This window comes from Phascolarctos cinereus, unplaced genomic scaffold (genome assembly GCF_003287225.1).
Source record: "Phascolarctos cinereus isolate Bilbo 61053 unplaced genomic scaffold, phaCin_HiC Scaffold_1;HRSCAF=81, whole genome shotgun sequence".
Lineage (NCBI taxonomy): Eukaryota > Metazoa > Chordata > Mammalia > Diprotodontia > Phascolarctidae > Phascolarctos > Phascolarctos cinereus.
In genome coordinates this window covers 291,181,051-291,199,628 of record NW_027555514.1, presented here as the reverse complement: position 1 = coordinate 291,199,628, position 18,578 = coordinate 291,181,051, and positions in this window count along the sequence as shown.

Sequence of the window (18,578 nt, the reverse complement as noted above, 5' to 3'; positions counted from 1 at the left end):
AATAAGTGATAGCGATTTGACTTCCATAGTTCTTTCTTTGATGTGACAGCATTTCCATCCCGAGGCCTCTGGAAATGTCTTAGATCCTCATAATGCTGAGAAAGGTTCAGTTTAACAATCTTAGTCATTGCATAACATGGCTGTTATTGTGTACAAAGTCCTCTTGGTTCTGCTCACTTCACTCAGCATCAGACCATATAAGTCTTTCCAGGTTTTTCTGAAGTCAGCCTGTTCATCATTTCTTATAGCACAATAGTATTCCATTACATTCACAACTTGCTCAGCCATTCCCCAATTGATGGGCATCCTCTCAATTTCCAATTCTTTGCCACCACAAAAAGAGCTGCTATGAATATTTTTGTACATGTGGGTCCTTTTCCCATTTGTTTGATCTCTTTGGGATATAGCCCTAGAAGTGCTATTGCTGGATCAAAGGGTATGCACATTTTTGTAGCCCTTTGGGCATAGTTCCAAATTGTTCTCCAAAATGGTTGGATCATTTCACAACTCCACCAACAATGTATTAGTGTTCCAATTTTCCCACATCCTCTCCAACATTTATCATTTTCCTGTTTTGTCATGTTGGCCAATCTGATAGGTGTGATGTGGTACCTCAGAGTTGTTTTGATTTGCATTTCTCTAAGTAAGTAACGATTTAGAGCATTTTTTCATATGACTATAGATGGCTTTAATTTCTTCATCTGAGAACTGTCTGTTCATATCCTTTGACCATTTATCAATTGGGGAATGGCTTGTGTTCTTATAAATTTGTCTTAATTCTCTATATATTTTAGAAATGAGGCCTTTATCAGAGAGACTGGTTGTAAAAATTCTTTCCCAATTTTCTACCTTCCTTCTAATCTTAGTTGCATTGGCTTTGTTTGTGCAAAAACTTTTCAATTTAATGTAATCAAAATTATCCATTTTGCTTTTCATAATGTTCTCTATCTCCTGTTTGGTCATGAATTCTTCTGTTCTCCATAGATCTGATAGGTAAACTATTCCTTGTTCTCCCAGTTTACTTATGGTATCAGCCTTTATATCTAAGTCATGAACCCATTTTGACTTTATTTTGGTATATGGTGTGAGATTTGGGTCTATGCCTAGTTTCTGCCATACTCTTTTCCAGTTTTCCCAGCAGTTTTTTTCAAAGAGTGGGTTCTTATCCCAGAAGCTGGGGTCTTTGGGTTTATCAAATAATAGATTACTATAGTCATTGACTACTGTGTCTTGCATATTTAACCTATTCCACTGATCCACCTCCCTATTTCTTAGCCAGTACCAAGCAGTTTTGATGATTGCTGCTTTATAATACAATTTAAGATCTGGAATTGCTAGGCCACCTTCCCCTGCATTTCTTTTCATTAGTTCCTTTGATATTCTGGACCTTTTGTTTTTCCAAATGAATCTTGTTATTATGTTTTCTAACTCCATAAAATAATTTTTTGGTAGTTTGATTGGTATGGCACTGAATAAGTAAATTAGCTTGGGTAGGATTGTCATTTTTATTATATCAGCTCGGCCTACTCATGAGCAACTGATGTTTTTCCCATTATTTAGATCTGATTTTATTTGTGTGAAAAGTGTTTTGTAATTGTGTTCATAGAGTTCCTGGGTTTGTTTTGGGAGGTAGACTCCTAAATATTTTATAATGTCTACAGTAAGTTTAAATGGGATTTCTCTTTCTATCTCTTGCTGTTGGGCTTTGTTGGTTATATATAGAAATGCTGATAATTTGGGGCGACCAAAATGTTCAGGTGATATGAGGATCTTTTGAAGGAAGTGGGGATATTGAGTCCAGAGAAGCCACTTCTGGGTGGGAGACATGAGCGCCGTCTTTATGTACTAGAGGGCCAGCCATGCAGAAGGGCCAATGTATTGCTCCTGCAAGGCCCTGGAAGACAGAAGCGAGAACAGTGGGCCAAACTGTGGAGAGACAGATTTCTACTCTATTTATGGAAGAACTTGAAAAACTGGGAAGGGCTGCCTAGGATCACAGAAGCAGAGATGGACACAACCTTAGAGGACATCCGATCCAACCATCTCATTGTACAGAAGAGGAAAGCAAGGCCCGAGAAGGCTAGGCTGTGCCTAAATTAACATGGCTGGTAAGCAGAAGGGCTGGGCTTTCAAACCAGGTCCTATGATGCTGAGTGAAGTTTAGCTCTTTCCTCCCTGTCATGAGCTCCCGTTCTCAAAAGGGCATCACATAGAGGCCAGATGACTAGATGCCAGGGCTACCAGGAAGGTCATTCTTCTGGGGGTAACTATGTTATTATGGTACTAAAACTTATTTTCCCTACAGAGTTATTGTGAGGATAGAGTGAATCATATTTGAAAAGCATTTTACAAACCTTAAAATGCTGTTATTATTATTATTAATTATTATTATTATTTTCACTCCCTTACATGTTCATGCCTCTTCTGTCAATTAGTATTTGTGTGGCAGATGGTACAAATTGCCTGGCATGTTTCTGCTGGATCAACGGGCAAAGCCTGGCATGAGGTGGGCCCTGCTGGCGTGAGTCCTATAGCAAGGCATCAACTTGATGAAGTGAGTGCTCTGAAATACTCATGAGCTCAACAAACATGGAAGAGCCTTTCTGGGCAAAAGCCACTCAACTCCTTGTGGATGACTGGTGTCAATAGAAAAGGCTGAGTTTTCATTTCTCCATTCATTGAGGGTTTATCAAGTGATTTTATTATTTACTTACAGTGCCGTTTATTTATATTATTATTTTATTATAAATTATTATATTATATTATTATAATTGATACACTAAATATATTTATATATTAGATTATTTGTATTATTTATTTATTACATGCAATGCATTTATTCATTCATTCATTCATTCATTTGTTATACTCAAGACAATGAATTGCAAAGCACTTATTTGTCACCTACTTTGTTCCTGAGTCTGAGGATAATAGGATAAAATGAAGCACTTCTTGCCTTCAAGAAGCTTATTTCTATTTAGGTTAATGCAACGCTTTACCTACACAAATAATTATGGAGAAAATAATTGGAAAAGGGAAAGAGCATGAGTAATTGAGGGGCTAAGGAAAGGCTTTCTATCAGATGGGGCCCCTCAGCTGAGCCTTGAGATAAACTAGAGGTTCTGAAACATGAAGCTGAAACATGAGTTAATCTAGGCATGGGCGACAGATGGATGGTCTGTGCAAAGATAAAGAGGTAGAGGGGAAGGAGTGAGGAAATAAGCATTTATCTAGTGCCTACTGTATACCAGGCACTGTGCTAAGCACTTTATAACTGTTATCTCATTAGATCCTCACAACAGCCCTGTGAGGTAAAACTTTTGTTATCTCCACTTTACAGTTGAGGAAACTGAGGTAAACAGGCACACCCAGCTGTTAAGTGTCTGAGATCACATTTGACCTCAGGTCTTCCTGACTTCAGGCTCAGTGCTCTGTGCACTGTGGTGCCCCCTAGCTGCCTAGAGAAGAGAGACAGAATAAGGAGTTCAAGGTACAGACAGTAGTATGGCTGGAACAAGGAGTATATGAAATGGAAGTAGATGAAGACAATTGAAAGGTCTGTTGGAGGCTGTCTTCAGAGCCTTATATATCAAAATTACCATGGATGTTCTCTGAGCTTCCTGGTGGTGGAGCTGTGTTCAAGTGACAGATTATTCCCTTCCTAATACTGTTTTCTCATCTGTAAAATGGGCATAATACCTCTTCAATCTGAATAACATGATTCAATGTCTTTATTAGGGACATATCTCAAGCTTAACTTAGGCAGATGCAGCCCTAAGCAATCTTTTGAAAAATCATTGTAAGAATGCTATTTGACTGGTGAAGAGAACCAGGGATTATACTTTCTGAGGATAGCCCAAATATTTATTTTCTTAAGAGTAGATAATAGTTCTGAACACTACAGGATCATAGATTTACAGCTGGAAGGGAGCCCAGGGCTCATTAAGGACCACTCCCTTCATTTTATAGATGAGGACATGAGGCCCAGATGGTTTCCCCAAGGTCGACACAGGTAAGAAAGAGCAGAGTTAAGTTTCAAACTCAGGTTCCTGATTCCAAAATCCTGCATTCTTTGCACTATACCACACCGCTTCTCAACAACAGAGCAATAGGGATTTCCTGGGGTTATATTAATCTGGAAGCCTGATGTATGTGTGTAGGTAATGTCTCCCTTTTTTTCAGCTTTAGTGGAATATATCAAGATTCTCTCAAAGTGCTTTTGGGTAGCTAATGCATTGTTGGTAGAGTTGTGAGGTGTTCCAACCATTTTGCAAAACAATTTAATATTATGCAAGATAGTCACCACATATTTCATACCCAGAAAACCTAGTTCAAGGCATATACCCTAAGGAGGTCAGTAACATAAAGAAAGGCCCTATATTAGCTAAAATGTTAGGTAATCATTGACTGGAGAAATGTTAAACAAGTTGTGATACATAAATACACAACAGTGGTTTCAAATGCAAATACAGACAGAGATCTCTAATCCATACAGAAGAATCCCTAAAGGCCACATATTGACTTACTTTTAAAATATGATATTATCCATGTTTTGTTGTATTTTTGTTTACTTTGTTAAATATTTCCGAATTTGTGTGTGTGTGTGTGTGTGTTTGTGTTTGTATGTGTGTGTTTGTGTGTGTGTGTGTGTGTGTGTGTGTGTGTGTGTGTGTGTGTGTATGTGTGCGTGTGGTCCCGACTACCTTTTAATTTGGCTCTGGTCATACTCAGGAGTGCTGCATGTGCTCATAGTCCAAATGTTTGACATCTCTGATGTAAAGGAATATTGCTGGGCCGTGAAGAATGACCAATACAAGAAGCCAAAGACACAAGGGCTGATGTGTTTGAACTGCTCGAGAGTGAAGCAAGCCCAAATGAAAGTACATGAATCATGCAATACTTATGAGAACATATATGAAAAGAACAATGAAGGCGAAAGCCAACACTGTCTAATTATAGAACCCTTGGGTGATGTGGTGATGCCTATGACCTCTATCTCAGAATCATGTTTTGAAATGCACAAAATGAAGCATTGAGGAATACAAAGGAAAGCAAATACGTTATAATACTGCTATCTAAATATTTTAAAAATAAGTTCATGGACCCCAGGTTGAACACCCCTGAAATACAGCCACCAACCGTAGATCACGAGAAGAGAGGAGGACTTGTACTACTTCTCTTTCATAGGAGAAGTGGGTGCCTAGGGATGTGGGGTATTACTTCCACTGTCAGAGGGGTGCTTGTGTCTCTTGGTTTTGCTTAACCATTTTCTTCATTACAAGGGAAAGCTTATAAGGAGCCTGGAAAGATGTATATCCCAGAAAGACTGGCTCAGGGAGTAGAGGTGAGTCACCAGAAGATGGGCCACCAAGGATACACTGAATGGGACCCAACAAAGCCGAGACTGAACCCTGGACAGCTCAGGGACTTCCTTTCTCAGAGGAAAGAGTGCCCACAGGGAAGAAATCTGGCATCCCCCAGGTACTGAAATAACTCATCCATTCTTTTTTCTTATCTATGCAAACCATGAGAAAAAAAAATCAATTCATAGAATCCAACACCTTTGAGGCATTTGTAGAGATATGAAGGGCCAAGAAATCCCCCTCGGAAGAACAGTCAGTGCCCCCCTGAGCACCTGTTATCTCAGGGGAGTACTGTGAAGTATAGTGCCAAGGGAGCAGACCCACTGCCACTCTCCACCTTCTACCCTTAGGGACGTAAATGAGGTTTTTTTGTTTTGTTTTCTTCTTTTTTCCCTCAGAATGTTAGCTGAATGAGTCTCCTTTTATCCTTTCCTTTACTGTCTTTTGTGTCTGTCTCTTCTGTCTCTCTCTGTTTCTATCCCTTCTGTTTCCATCTCTCTCTTCCTGTCTTTCTTTCTCTTTGTCCCTGTGTCTTTCTGTTTCTGTCTCTGTCTCTGACTCACTTCCTATCTCTGTCTCTCTGTCCTGTCTCTATGTCTCTCCCTCTCTCTGTCTTCTCAGAGCTCATAAGCATGATCCCCTCTAAAGGGTCAACATAATAGACCTACGTCCATTTCCCTGTATGCATTGTTCTTTCTTTCCTTTTCCCCAGTGACAAGAGATGTCTCTGAAAAGTAGAAAGTTTTTTCTTCATCATAACTGTACATCCCAATCAAATCCTAGAGAAACTCAGCTCTTGACTCATGTCTTCTGGGATTTCTGGGGGAGCTTCATACAGAATGTCCAGAAGAGGGGGACTAGGAAGGTTGAAGCCCATGCTGCATGAGGGGGAATTGTGGAAACTAGAGAAGATGTAAGGGGAATGTCAGAAAGGGCAGAGGAAGGAGGGAGAGCTGGCTTTTCAGTACCTGAAGAGGTGTCACCAGGAAGAGGGATCAGACACATGGTGCTGAAAGTTTTTTGTCTAGATTTGGGCTGCGCAGAGGGCTTCTAACACCTTTCCAGTTTGGAGATTCTTTGATCTTCTGACTTTTCCTTAGGGAATTGGCAATTTGCACAGTTCCCCAGCTTCTAGGCATGATTAATATGAAGATCACAAGATGTTAGAGATGAAAAGGACCAGAGAGTCCATCTAATCTGAAGGTGGAGGAAATGGAGATGTTGAGAGGAAAAATGAATCCATCCTAGATTGTAGAGGATGTGAGCAGCAGCACTTAGCCTTGACCCTGAGTGTCAACCCAATACTTGTCCCTGTCTATCCTGACATGTCTGCACAATGAAGTGGCTATTGCCCCACCCCAGGAACCTCAGCAAACTTCAGCACCCACTGAAGCTTCTCAGACTGGTGTGGACCAGATACAATGGATCCACTGGAAAAGCAGATATGCCCCCACCATCTCTACAAAAGTGTCTCATCCTTTGCCTCTACTATGTAGGCTTCTCGCCCAGAGACCTTTGGTCCTAGCTTGGCAGATCAGTGGGCATGCCCACTGTTAAATTTGAAGCTTATCTTGCTCCATCACCTGGTAGAAACTGAATCATGACCAAGGATCCTGGCCTGGGGGAGATGATGGCCCATTGGGTTTCCTGCTTGGCACTGCTCACTCTTTACTCCTGGCTGCAACTGACTTTATGGGCAACTTCCAGGGTAGACCAACCCTGAGGTTTACGAGATCCTGCCTGTTGCCCAGCCCCCGGGTGCAGCTGGTAGTACTGGGCCATGACAGGGATACAACCATATCAGTCCCTCAGAACACTCCAGAGCCCATGTAGACATAGTTAAGGCAGTAAAGTGGCCCATGGTTACTGTAAGACAATATTGTTTACAGCCTAGACCTAATTAAGGACTTCTCAGGAGTGAACAAGAAATCAATACCTAATATGTTTTTCCCAGCTGCTTCCTGCTCCCACTAACTTGGGTGGGAAAGCTTGTAATGGCAAATCATATGTGGGCTTGCTTGGATTCCTGAGAGTGAACAGAAGGTCAGCCATGATAGGCTGTGTTCCAATGGCCTTCCCATGTGGAGGGGTTATAATGAAAGATTTGGCATGGAGCAGTGAAAAGATCACTGGGTGTGCAGACAGAGGAACTGACTTTAAATCCTAATTCTGTTCCTTACTACCTCTGTGATTTTGGGCAAATCATTTCTCTGGGCAACATATTCCACAGAGCATGAGACTGGAAGTCCAGAAAGCCTGACTTAGATTCCTCCCTCAGTCCCTGATAAGTGATGTGACTTGGGACAGGTCCCCTTTCTCATCTTCAGTTTCGGCATCTCTAAAATGGGGATGATGATATTAATACCTCCATCAGAGGTGTGGGATTAAAAGCCCCAGGGATCACAGGCCTTCCCTAAGCTCCTCCTACCTGGGCACACCCTGGGAGCTTCTGTGGGAATTTGCCTCCTTTTCTTCCTACTTTAATGCTCTCTTGCTCTCTCTGTCTCTCTGTCTCTCTCTCTGTCTCTCTCTCTGTCTCTCTCTCTCTCTCTCTCTCTCTCTCTCTCTCTCTCTCTCTCTCTCTCTCTCTCTCCCTCTCTCCCCAAACTAAAATCCCTCCTAGACTGGTATCTGTCCTATGATACTCAAATGAGAGGCAATATCACCCCAAGGACCCTCACTATATTCTACTTATGTTGATAATTGTCCTTTATGTAATGTTTTAAGCTTTACTAAATACTGAAAGCATAGGTATGCACATTCTCCAACATGAAATTGGGGCTCAGAGAGCTTGAGTCTGGGTCTATAGGTGATCAGTGTCAGAGGTAGGGTGGAAGATGGGCATTTCTGAACTCCAGAACCATTGTGGCCATGCCATCCCACTTCCTCTCATGAGCACACAGTCTCCACGTAAAGGAGGTCTTAATCAAACTGACCAGTTCGAGAGCCGTTGGTCCAACCTTGTAGACTCCATTTCTGATCCTCTCCTTGATGTGGGGATGTTCCACCCCTGAAAGGCACATGAAAGTGAGGGAATTGATCCATGAGAAGAGAAGTGAAGACTGCAGGATGGGAAATTAACCAGGCCTGCTCCTTTTGAGGGTCCCATTTACCCAAGACATTGTGGCTGATGGGGTATCATAAAATGGACCATTGGACTTTATTTTCTTATAACCTTGGACTTTGCAAAACTCTCTAAGAAACTTATGGGGAAACTTAACTGAATATCAGCAAAGTGCTCATCTGAGTAGCTCTCAGTGACAATGGGAGATATGTCCTGTAACTCTTCACCTGTCTCTGGGTCAGGCCCAGAGGAATCTGAGACTTTGCTTATGATCTGGAGGGGAGGCGGGTGCTCACTGGGTAGGGAAGTGGAAGACTGTAGGACCCCAGCAGGAAAGGGAGCAAGGAGAGTCATGACATGTGGAGAGCAGCATCTAGGACAGGAGGAAAGGGGCTCTAAACTCCAGTTTGCAGCAAATAGGAATCTGGGTCCTAGATCCAGAGGTGGGAGGAACTTCAGAGACCACCCAAGGACCCCGAGGCCTTGCAAAGTTCAGTGATGTGTACAGGTCACACAACATGCATCTAGTGAGTATGATGAGGATGAGGATGATGATGATGATGATGGTAATAATAATAATAATAACTAGTATTTACATAGCGTTTACAAATATTTATTATCTCACTTGATCTTTACCACAACCCTGTGAGGTAGATGCTATTATTATCCCCATCTTACAGTTGAGGCAAAAGACGTTAAGCAACATCTCCAAGATCAAATTGCTTGTGTCTGAGACTAGATTTGAACCCGTGTCTTCCTGATTCCAGGTCCAATGCTCTGTCCTCTGCACCACCTAGTGACCTCAAAGGAAAATTCCTTAACCTTTTCCAGCTTCAATCTTATCCATAAAATGGCAATAGTCATAGCGCCTCCCTCCCAGGGTTGTTATGAGGATAAAATGAGATAACATTTGTGAAGTGCTTTGCAAATGGTTCAGCTCTCTATACATGCTAATTATTGTTGGTGTTAATTCAGTGGTTCTGTGCTCATAGACCACATTATCCTGCTAATATATGCATGGCACCTCATAGTGTTTATACAGCCTGCCTTTCATTGAAGACGCAGGTAAGCCCTGTGATGCAGAGATGTCAAATGCTATTGCTGTTTTACGGGGGAGAAAACTGAGTTCCACTGAGAAGAGGTAACTTCTCCAGGTACCTTATAGTTGGTTAAAGACATGGAGCCTGTGTTTTCAGACTCCAAAGCAGATGTTCTTTCCTTCTGATCTCAGCCCTTCACACTTCTGTGATTTCAGCCACATTGGTCTTCATTCCATAAAGGCAGATGCAGGCCACAGAATTCTCCCCTCTAGGTCAGAAGCTTTAGGGATGAGATGGTCCTAAACTTATTAGCTGACTTCACAAACTGGAAAATGCATCTTTTACATGTATGAGCCTTAAAACAGCAACAATAGAGCTGCCCGCCTTCCCAAGGAAGTAGCTTCAATCTTCTCTGTACATACTGTGTGTGCACACACACACATCTGTATCTATATATATATATATATATATATATATATATATGTGTGTGTGTGTGTGTGTGTGTTGTGTGTGTATGTAAGCATGTATGCATGCATGTGTGTATGTATATTGGCTCCCCTGTTGGAAGGAAAGATCCTTGAGGGCAGGGATTGCTTTTTTGCCTTTCTTCATGTCCCCCACATTCAGTAAAGTAAATGCTCAACAAATGCTTGTTAACCGCCAGACTCATTGCTGACTGAATTTTGCCCTCCTTCCTCCCACCGCCTTAAGCCTGCCCACCAACCGCATAGGAAATGGAAAGGATTTGGAAACCTAGGCGAGGGGAAACAGGGGCATCTGGTCAAAATGACACATATTGATCCCCTGCTCTAGGCACCATTTCCTCAACAATGATCCTTGCCTTTTATGCTCCAAGGCAGAGGCATGACGAGGAGTTCTTGCCTCTGAGACAAATTCAGCGTGTGTCCATATATGGGCATTTGTGTGAGTATGCATGTGTGCACATGTACATGAGTGAAATTTGAATATGTGTCACGTGTGCTTATATGGGTACCTGTATGTGTTGCACATGTATGTGTATGTGGAGAACACGATCACTCCTGTTTGTATTTGAGGTAGACTGGACACAGATGTTACATTCAGCCAACACATTCCATCCCACAAACATTTGTTAACGTCTACTATGTGCAACCCATTCTCCTGGGCCCTTGGACACAAAACTGAAAGAAAGAAGCCTGCCTTCTGGGAGCTTTCTTCTGGAGGGATACAACAAGCACGCAGATAAATAAAGACATGGGATTCCAGGAGAGATCCAATGCTCATCACTGAGGTGTGTTTTTCAGAGGCCAGGGATAAAGAGGGAAAGGTTCCTGAAGAATTTGGTGCCTGAACTGTGCTTTCAAGGAAGATAGGGATTTTCCAAGTTTGAGACAAAGTGGAAGAACATTTCATGCATGGCAGAATACTTGCCAAAGTCACTGAGGTTGGAGGTTGACAAAGTCATGGCTGTAGATGGAATGCCACATGTAGGGGCCAGCTTGTAGGGTAGTTTGACTAGAATGGAAGATATGTTAAGGGAGAAGATTATGAAGTGAGAATGGAAATAGGAACCATATTGTAAAGCGTTTTACAAGCTTTAAAATTTTGTTCTAGTGGTGATAGGGAGCCATGCAATATTTTGGGGGAGAGAGATGACATGGTCATGTCTATGTTTTGAAGAATATCTGTTTAGCCCTTGTGTGGAGGATGGATTGGATAAGGGACCCAGGCAGCAGATAGAGCAGAGGAGAGAGCATTGCAATAGGTGGAGTGATGGGTGATGAGGGTTTGAATGGGAATAGAGTATGAGTAAAAGCTGAGGAAGGGACAAATACAAGCTAGGTAGTACAAGGCTCTGCAGATGGTTGGACCTAGGAGCTGAGGGAGAGCAAAGAATCAAGGAAAACTGTAAGTTTGCAAACCTGAATGACTGAAAGTATGGGCATGTCAAGTCATCAAGTAAACAAGCATTTATTAAGCACCTCCAGTGTGCTAGTCACTGTGCTAACTGTTGGTCATGGCTGTGACTATGTAGAGTCTGAGATACCTATGTATGGGTATTGTATGGGTTGCCTGGAATTGTATTGTATCTGAAAGTCCTGAATTTTCATCTAGAAAGTGACCTTCCTCGATATACGAGTTGGGGATCAGGGGCAATCTGGGTTGAATTGTCTACCCTCTTTCAGCTGGTCACAGAAGACTCCAGATGGGGCCTGAGCAAAGCAGATCTTGTGTTTTTATAAAGCTTTTGGGTTTGTTGTAGCCAAAGTACTATCTGGAAAGGATTTGTGCCTGGCAGAACCTCGTGACGGGGCATAGCCAAGTGGTAGATATATGGTTACTTATCATTTCTTGCTTTTACTGATGTTTCTTTTATTAAATATGTACATGTTATGTTTATTCATATACACACACAAGGGCAACTGGGTGGTGCAGCAGATACTATGCCAGCCCTGGAGTCAGAAGGACCTGAGTTCAAATCCAGCCTCTTGCTGTATCACCCTGGGCAAGTCACTTCACCTTGTTTGCCTCAGTTTCCTCATCTGTCAAATGAGTTGGAGAAGGAAATGGCATCTTTGCCAAGAAAACCCCAAATGGGGTCACGGAGAATCAGAAAGTACTCAACAACGTCATATATACACATGTGTATGCACACACATGTTTATATATATATGTATATATACATTATATATATTGTGTGTATGCATGTATGTGTATCACATACATATGTCTGTGTGTATGAGGGAGGCACCACACTTTAAACACCTCTGAATTCCTCCCTGGGCTTTTCTCAGGACCTGCCCACAACTTCTTAGTCAGTAAACAAATGTGTCTGGGACTGAATTGACTGTTGGACGGTAGCTTTTCAGGTTTCAATCAGCTAATGGGAAGGGATTGGGGGACCCTGGGGCCTTCTTGGCACCCTAGAAATCTCACTAGGCTTCCTTCTCACATCAGGGTAGTTTATACATGCTTCTGTGCAGGGTCAGGGCTTGTGCCGAAGTAAGTGAAACCTGCAGACTTCCTGAGGACCCAGCAGCAGGGGCAGGCAAAGGCCAGCAAGCCTAAATCCTCCTACCCACCCACTCCAAACTCCCAAGCTCCTGGGACCTGTGTGCTCTTGTTTCCTAGTTTTGTTATCTTCAAGCATGGCCCCAGAAAGACTGTTCTCATTGAGACTTTGCCAAGGTCAAGCGTCCGCAAAGTCTCTGCCCTTTTCATGCAGTGGGCGATTGCTCATGGCCCACAGAGACATCCCTCATTTTATAAGCTAAATCATTGGACTTTCAGATTTGATTTCCTGATTAGTAATATCAAAGCCATTAAATGGATAATATATTTTTCCATGAAATATGTAAAGGAATCTTGGATTATTAATTTCTGAATTAAAAAAATCAGAACTGAAGAGATAAAAAGTCTTCTTTTCTGCTCATGAAATTCATCAAGTGTCCAAAGTTGGTGAGTTTGTGGGAAGCTGAGGCCAGGAATGAATGGTTCACAGGATCATGGCATCACAGAGTGGGAAATAAAAGGGAGCTTAGAAGCCATCGCTTTAATGCCTTCCCTTTACAGATGAAGAAACTGAGGCACTTAGAGACAAAGTGACTTGTCCAGGGTCAGTCAGTACATCACCAAGTGTTTATAAGTGCTTACTCCATGCCAGGCCTGGGTATAATCACCGAGGACCCACCAAAAAGCAAAGAGTCTTTGGCTTCAAGGATGGGCAGGCAAGTGCCCTCTAGAGGATGTGTGGGAAAGTACAGATAGGACACAGAGAACCGAAACACGGTGGGGGGTGGGGCTGGGGAGTGTTCCTATTAACAACAGGGGTTGGCCCATACAATTATCAAAGGCCTACCAGCAGTTCTCATCATCCCCATTAGATTGTAAGCCCCATGAGGGCAGGGTTTGAGTCATGTTATTACTATTATTACTACATTATCATGTTGATACTATGTTAATAATAGTTATCATTTATAAAGCAATTTAAGGTTGGCAAAGCACTTCATAAATGTTGTCTGATGTTTCCCTTTTCACAGCCCTAGGAGGTAGGGACTATTATTATCCCTATTTCACAGATTTGGAAATTGAGGCAGTTGGAAATTAAGTGACTTTTCCAGGGCCACACAGTTAGTAGTGTCTGAGGCTAAATTTAAATTCAGGTCTCTCTGACTCTAGCTCCAGGTCTCTCCTGGTGATGTTATATAGTGCTGGGTAGCAGAAAGGGGTCTGAATTGGGAGCCAGAGGACCTGGGTTCAAATTGAGTCTCAACCACTTGATACCTGAGCAATCTCAAGCAAGTAAGACAACCTCTCTGGGCTTCACTTTTATCCTTTGTAAAATGATAAACGGGGGGGGGGGGATTAAAAGACTTCTCAGAGCCTGCCCCCCTCTAAGTCTGGGATTCTTTAAATTGTGGGAGACCAGAAACCTTGATGGAAAAGCCCCTTGTAGGAGGTCAAGGGTACATTACCAGCCTTGAGCTACCAGTGAGGAGTGTCAAGGACAGGTGGGCTGCTCATGAAGTGAGAATGAGAGAGAATAGAGATAAGCCATGGCTCCCCATCGGTATTCATGAGATGGTAAAAGAAACAGAGGGAGGCTTCTAGTCCTCTAGGGTAGGGACATGCTAGAGCATCAAATAAGAGGTACACACAAGATTCACAGAGGATGACAAGGTCAGGATAGGCTGGGGTCAGCAGAGGCAAAAGGATGGCCCATATCGATGAGATGACGTGATCTATACAAAGGCTCAACAGCCAGTCTCCTCAGTCCTACTGGACTACAAACTTCACAAGGGCAGGGGCTGAGGTTTGTGCTCTCTGCACACAGTAGGTGTTTAACATGTGTTTAGTCAGTGCCCCCATATTAATTAACAGATCCCTGCTATTGTGCATATAGCCATCCCTAATGGCAGCCCCCTTTTCCCTGAGCCTGGCTCACCCAGTTTTCCTTCTAACAGTGCCTAGCACAGAGCTCAGTGAGGTGACCCCACAAATGAAGCAATAAATGGGTTGTAATATTTAGAAGAGCGAATTTCAACTCCGGAGACATGAATTCAAATCCCCATTCTGCTGCCTACTAATTCTGTGTCCTTGGACAAGGTGGCTTCCCTTTCCCGGCCTTTCCTCTGTGAAACGAGGGGGTGAAACTACATGGCCAAGGTCCCCTTGCCCTTCGCTCTAAGGAGGAGGAAGAACACCTGGTCAGGAGCTCTGAATTCTCAAGACCAGCTGAGTTGTTCCACAGACCTCAAAGACATCTGATGCTGCTGGGCCCCAGTGTGCTAAGTGGTCAGGCCAGCTTCCCCTAGAGGTGGAGCTTGGTTAATTATGGCCTGAAGCCGATCTCCACTAATTATTTACCCGGGATGGAGATGCTTCATTTTACGAATAAAAGTGCCAGATATAGATTTTCCTTAATTGTAAGTCTTCAGGACGAGCCCTCTTGTGTCGAGCTGAAGGAGAAACCACTTAGAGAAAGCCAGTCCAAGGTCTCCACTGCTTCTAGCAGCCAATCGATGGGTCAGAAAGACCCCAGCCCTGCGAACGTGCACCAGGGAGGAAAAAGGACAATTTGTCTCTGTCATCTTGCATTTATGGCTCATTTAACATCTTAAATGGCCTGTATAAATTAACTGTGTTTAATAGTTGCCCAACTCCCTAATCAAAGGGTCTGCTCCTGTTCAATGGGAGAAAGGATTGGAAGAGTACTCCTGCCAGTGGGGCCTGGGCCCAGGGGACAAAGAGTTCTGCTGAGGGGAGCGGCCCTCCAGTCCTCAGGCTGGTAAAAAGGAAGCCAAGTAAAAGGCTCCCTGCTGCTGAGGAGCATAGACGGTCAGAACTGAAAGGGACCACAAAGCTCATCTAAACACCTCCTTTTACAAGTGGGGAAATTGAGGCTCAGAGAGGGTTGCTGATGCCTCAAACTATGCAGCAAGATAGACAAGACTAGGATCAAGTCTGCCTGGCTGCTGGATCAAGGTTATTTACCCTACATTTCACTGCCTTTCACATTTGTCCAACACAAATCCACAGACATTTATTTAGCAATTACCAGAAGCCAGGTACTATGTTTGGCAACAGTTATGCCATGATTGCACACAATGCTATCTTGACCCTCTCACCTCCTTGAGGAGAAACACAATATGACTATCCAGCTGATTAAGACGTGCTATAGTGGAAAGATCCTTGCCTTAGGAGTCAAAGGTTCAAATTCCACCATGTATATACCACTACCTGTGTAACCTTGGATGGGTCACTTTCCCTCTTTGTCCTCAGTTTCCCCTTCTGTAAAACGAGTGTGTTAGACTGATGACCTCTGAGGTTGCTCTGAGGTTCACCATCTAGGATCCAGTGATTCCCATGTCTACATTTTCAGTACTAATCTTTCTTTAGACTCATATTTCTAGACTGTTGAACATCCCTACCTGAGTGTATAGAATGTCCCACAGGTGCATGAAGCTAAACTTGCCCCAGTGGAATCTCATCTCCTTCCAGGAAACTCATCCTTTTTCACAGCTTTGTGAGATCATGAGCTTGAGAATGAAAGGGACTTTAGATATAACTGGAACTTGGGAGAGAAACTAAAGCTGGATATGTAGATCTGAAAGTGAGCTGCATAGAGATAGCCATGGAAACTATGAGAGATGATGAGGGGAGGAGAAAAGAGAGAGAGAGAGAGAGAGAGAGAGAGAGAGAGAGAGAGAGAGAGAGAGAGAGAGACAGAGAGAGACAGAGACAAAGAGAGAGACAGAGAGAGAGACAGAGAGAGACAGAGACAGAGACAAAGAGAGACAGAGAGAGAGAGACAGAGACACAAAGAGACAGAGAAGAGAAAGGAAGGGAAGGGAAGGGAAGGGAAGGGAAGGAAGGGAAGGGAAGGGAAGGGAAGGAAGGGAAGGGAAGGGAGGAAGGGAAAGGAAGGGAAGGGGAGGGGAGGGAAGGTGACGGGAGGGGGAGGGGAGGGCAGAAGGGGAGGGGAGAGAAAGGGAGAGGAGGGTAAGATTGAATTGTCCTCTACTATGTGTATAAATGTAAAGTTTGCCCCTTGACTACAATAATTTCACAAGTATAAGATGGGTGCCACGGTTAGACAACAACATATTTTTCCCTTAATAAAATTTCTGGAGGTTAGAGTGGACTGAGATCTCCCCATCATTCAGCAGAATGATGTTGGAGTCTGAAAGTTAACAAACTCTTGGATGTTTTAAGAGAGATGGAGCTTCTCATAAGATGGAGATGAGAGGGTCATTGTGCTCATGCCCTGTCCCACCTCATCTGGCCCATTGTGGTCACCACATTTGGAGGACATTCAGAGGCTGGAGTGTGTCCATAGGAGGACAATCAGGGCAGTGAAGGACTTTTACTATATGTTATACAAGAATTGAACCAAACAAGAGAAGGTTCAGGTGCAACAGGCTGACTGTCTTTAATCTGTGATGGGATGTGCTGTGGAAGGAGAAATCTTACTTAGAAGGCAAGACCAGAAGCAATAGGTTAAACCTACAAAGAAGAAAGTTTCTGCTGGATATCAGGAAAAAACTTCCTAATGATGGGAACTTTCCTAAGCTGAATGGACTGCCTTAAGGGTGGTGAAATTCCTCTCCTTGGAGGGCCTCCAGCAGAGGCTGGCTGGATATTTGTCAGATATGTTCTAGTAAAGATTCTTTCAGAGGTGGCTGTGACTCAGGGACCTCTGAGGTTCCTTACAAGTATCAAATCTGTGATTCCGTGTTATTTTTAGGGTGATTTGATAACAAGACTTAAAGTTTTAGGAGCTTATGCTGCCAGAAAAAGAAACAATAACAGTTGATATTTATATGACATTTTAAGGTTAAGATACAGTTTGGACTATGTGATCACTGAAGGATCTTTCTGTTCTAAGATTTGGCAGTTCTTACAACCAAGCATTTTATGCCTCTTACCTCATTTGATCCTTGCAACAGCCCTAAGAAGTAGACACTATGACTCTTACTAGGTCTATTTTGCAGATGAGAAAACTGAAACCAAGAGACATGAAATCATGTTGATTCTACTTCCCTTTTCATCTTTACTTCTGGCTCCTTTCAACACATCTCATCCCCCAAATTCAGATGCTATTTACCTCTTACCTAAGCTATTGAAATACATTCCCATTAACTATCTAGCTCTGCTACCATCTCCTAGCTCTAGGCCCTCCCTTCTCCAATCCATCCCCTGCACAGGTGCCAAATGTATCCTTCAACCTCAGGTATGACACCACTTAACTACCCTGCTGATTAAGGTCCAGTGACTCCCTACTGCTGTCTGGAATAAAATAGCTCCACTCTTCTGCTTGCCCTTCTCCCTCTGGAGATGCTCCTAGACCTCCTTAGGGCCTTACCACGGGCATTGTTCAGGTGCATTGGGCTAACCTGTCTCCATTTGTCATTTCAATAGGTAGCACACCTCTGCTCTCTTAACACACCAAATCTTCTGAATTCTCAAATTCGTTCAAGTGTCTGTGAATGGCAAACACATCAAAATGATGGCCATCAAGCAGTTGTATTTTCTGTGGATCAATCAATACACTGGCCAAGCTAAAAATCATTAGAAGGCTGGGAGCCAACAAAGAAAGAAGAGCAGGTTCGCTGCAAATGACAGCTTAACACAGACTCATGGAGCTGTCCTAACGAGGAGTTTAGTTAGCAAGGTTAAACCTGGTTGGGAATCCTTCACTGCTCTTAAGTTATCTTCAGCTTCCGACTAACTGTGGTCTTGCATGACTGCAAAGTAGAATGGCCTGCGGAATGGCTAATTCAATTTTAGTGAGTAATGGTGATATTCTTGTGCAATTCCCTGAAGGAATGGGCCCTGATCACACCATATCGGCAGGATCTTTCTCTCCAAGACACTATATTTTTAGGACCTAGAATGCAAACGAGGTAGGTCAGGATAGTAGGAGGACTAGGGCCCATGCCGTGTGAGCATCAGTGGAAGGAAGTGGAGAGGTTGCTTAGAGGTTGTAAACATCTTTTTCTTCTTGACCCCAGAAGGTAGGTCTTGGAGCAAAGGTCAGAGCTGCCAGATTTAGCCCTAATGTGATGTGTTATAGCTACCATGTGGCTCTCCATTACCCTTGGGCTCATTCTCAACTTAAATCTTCAGAGA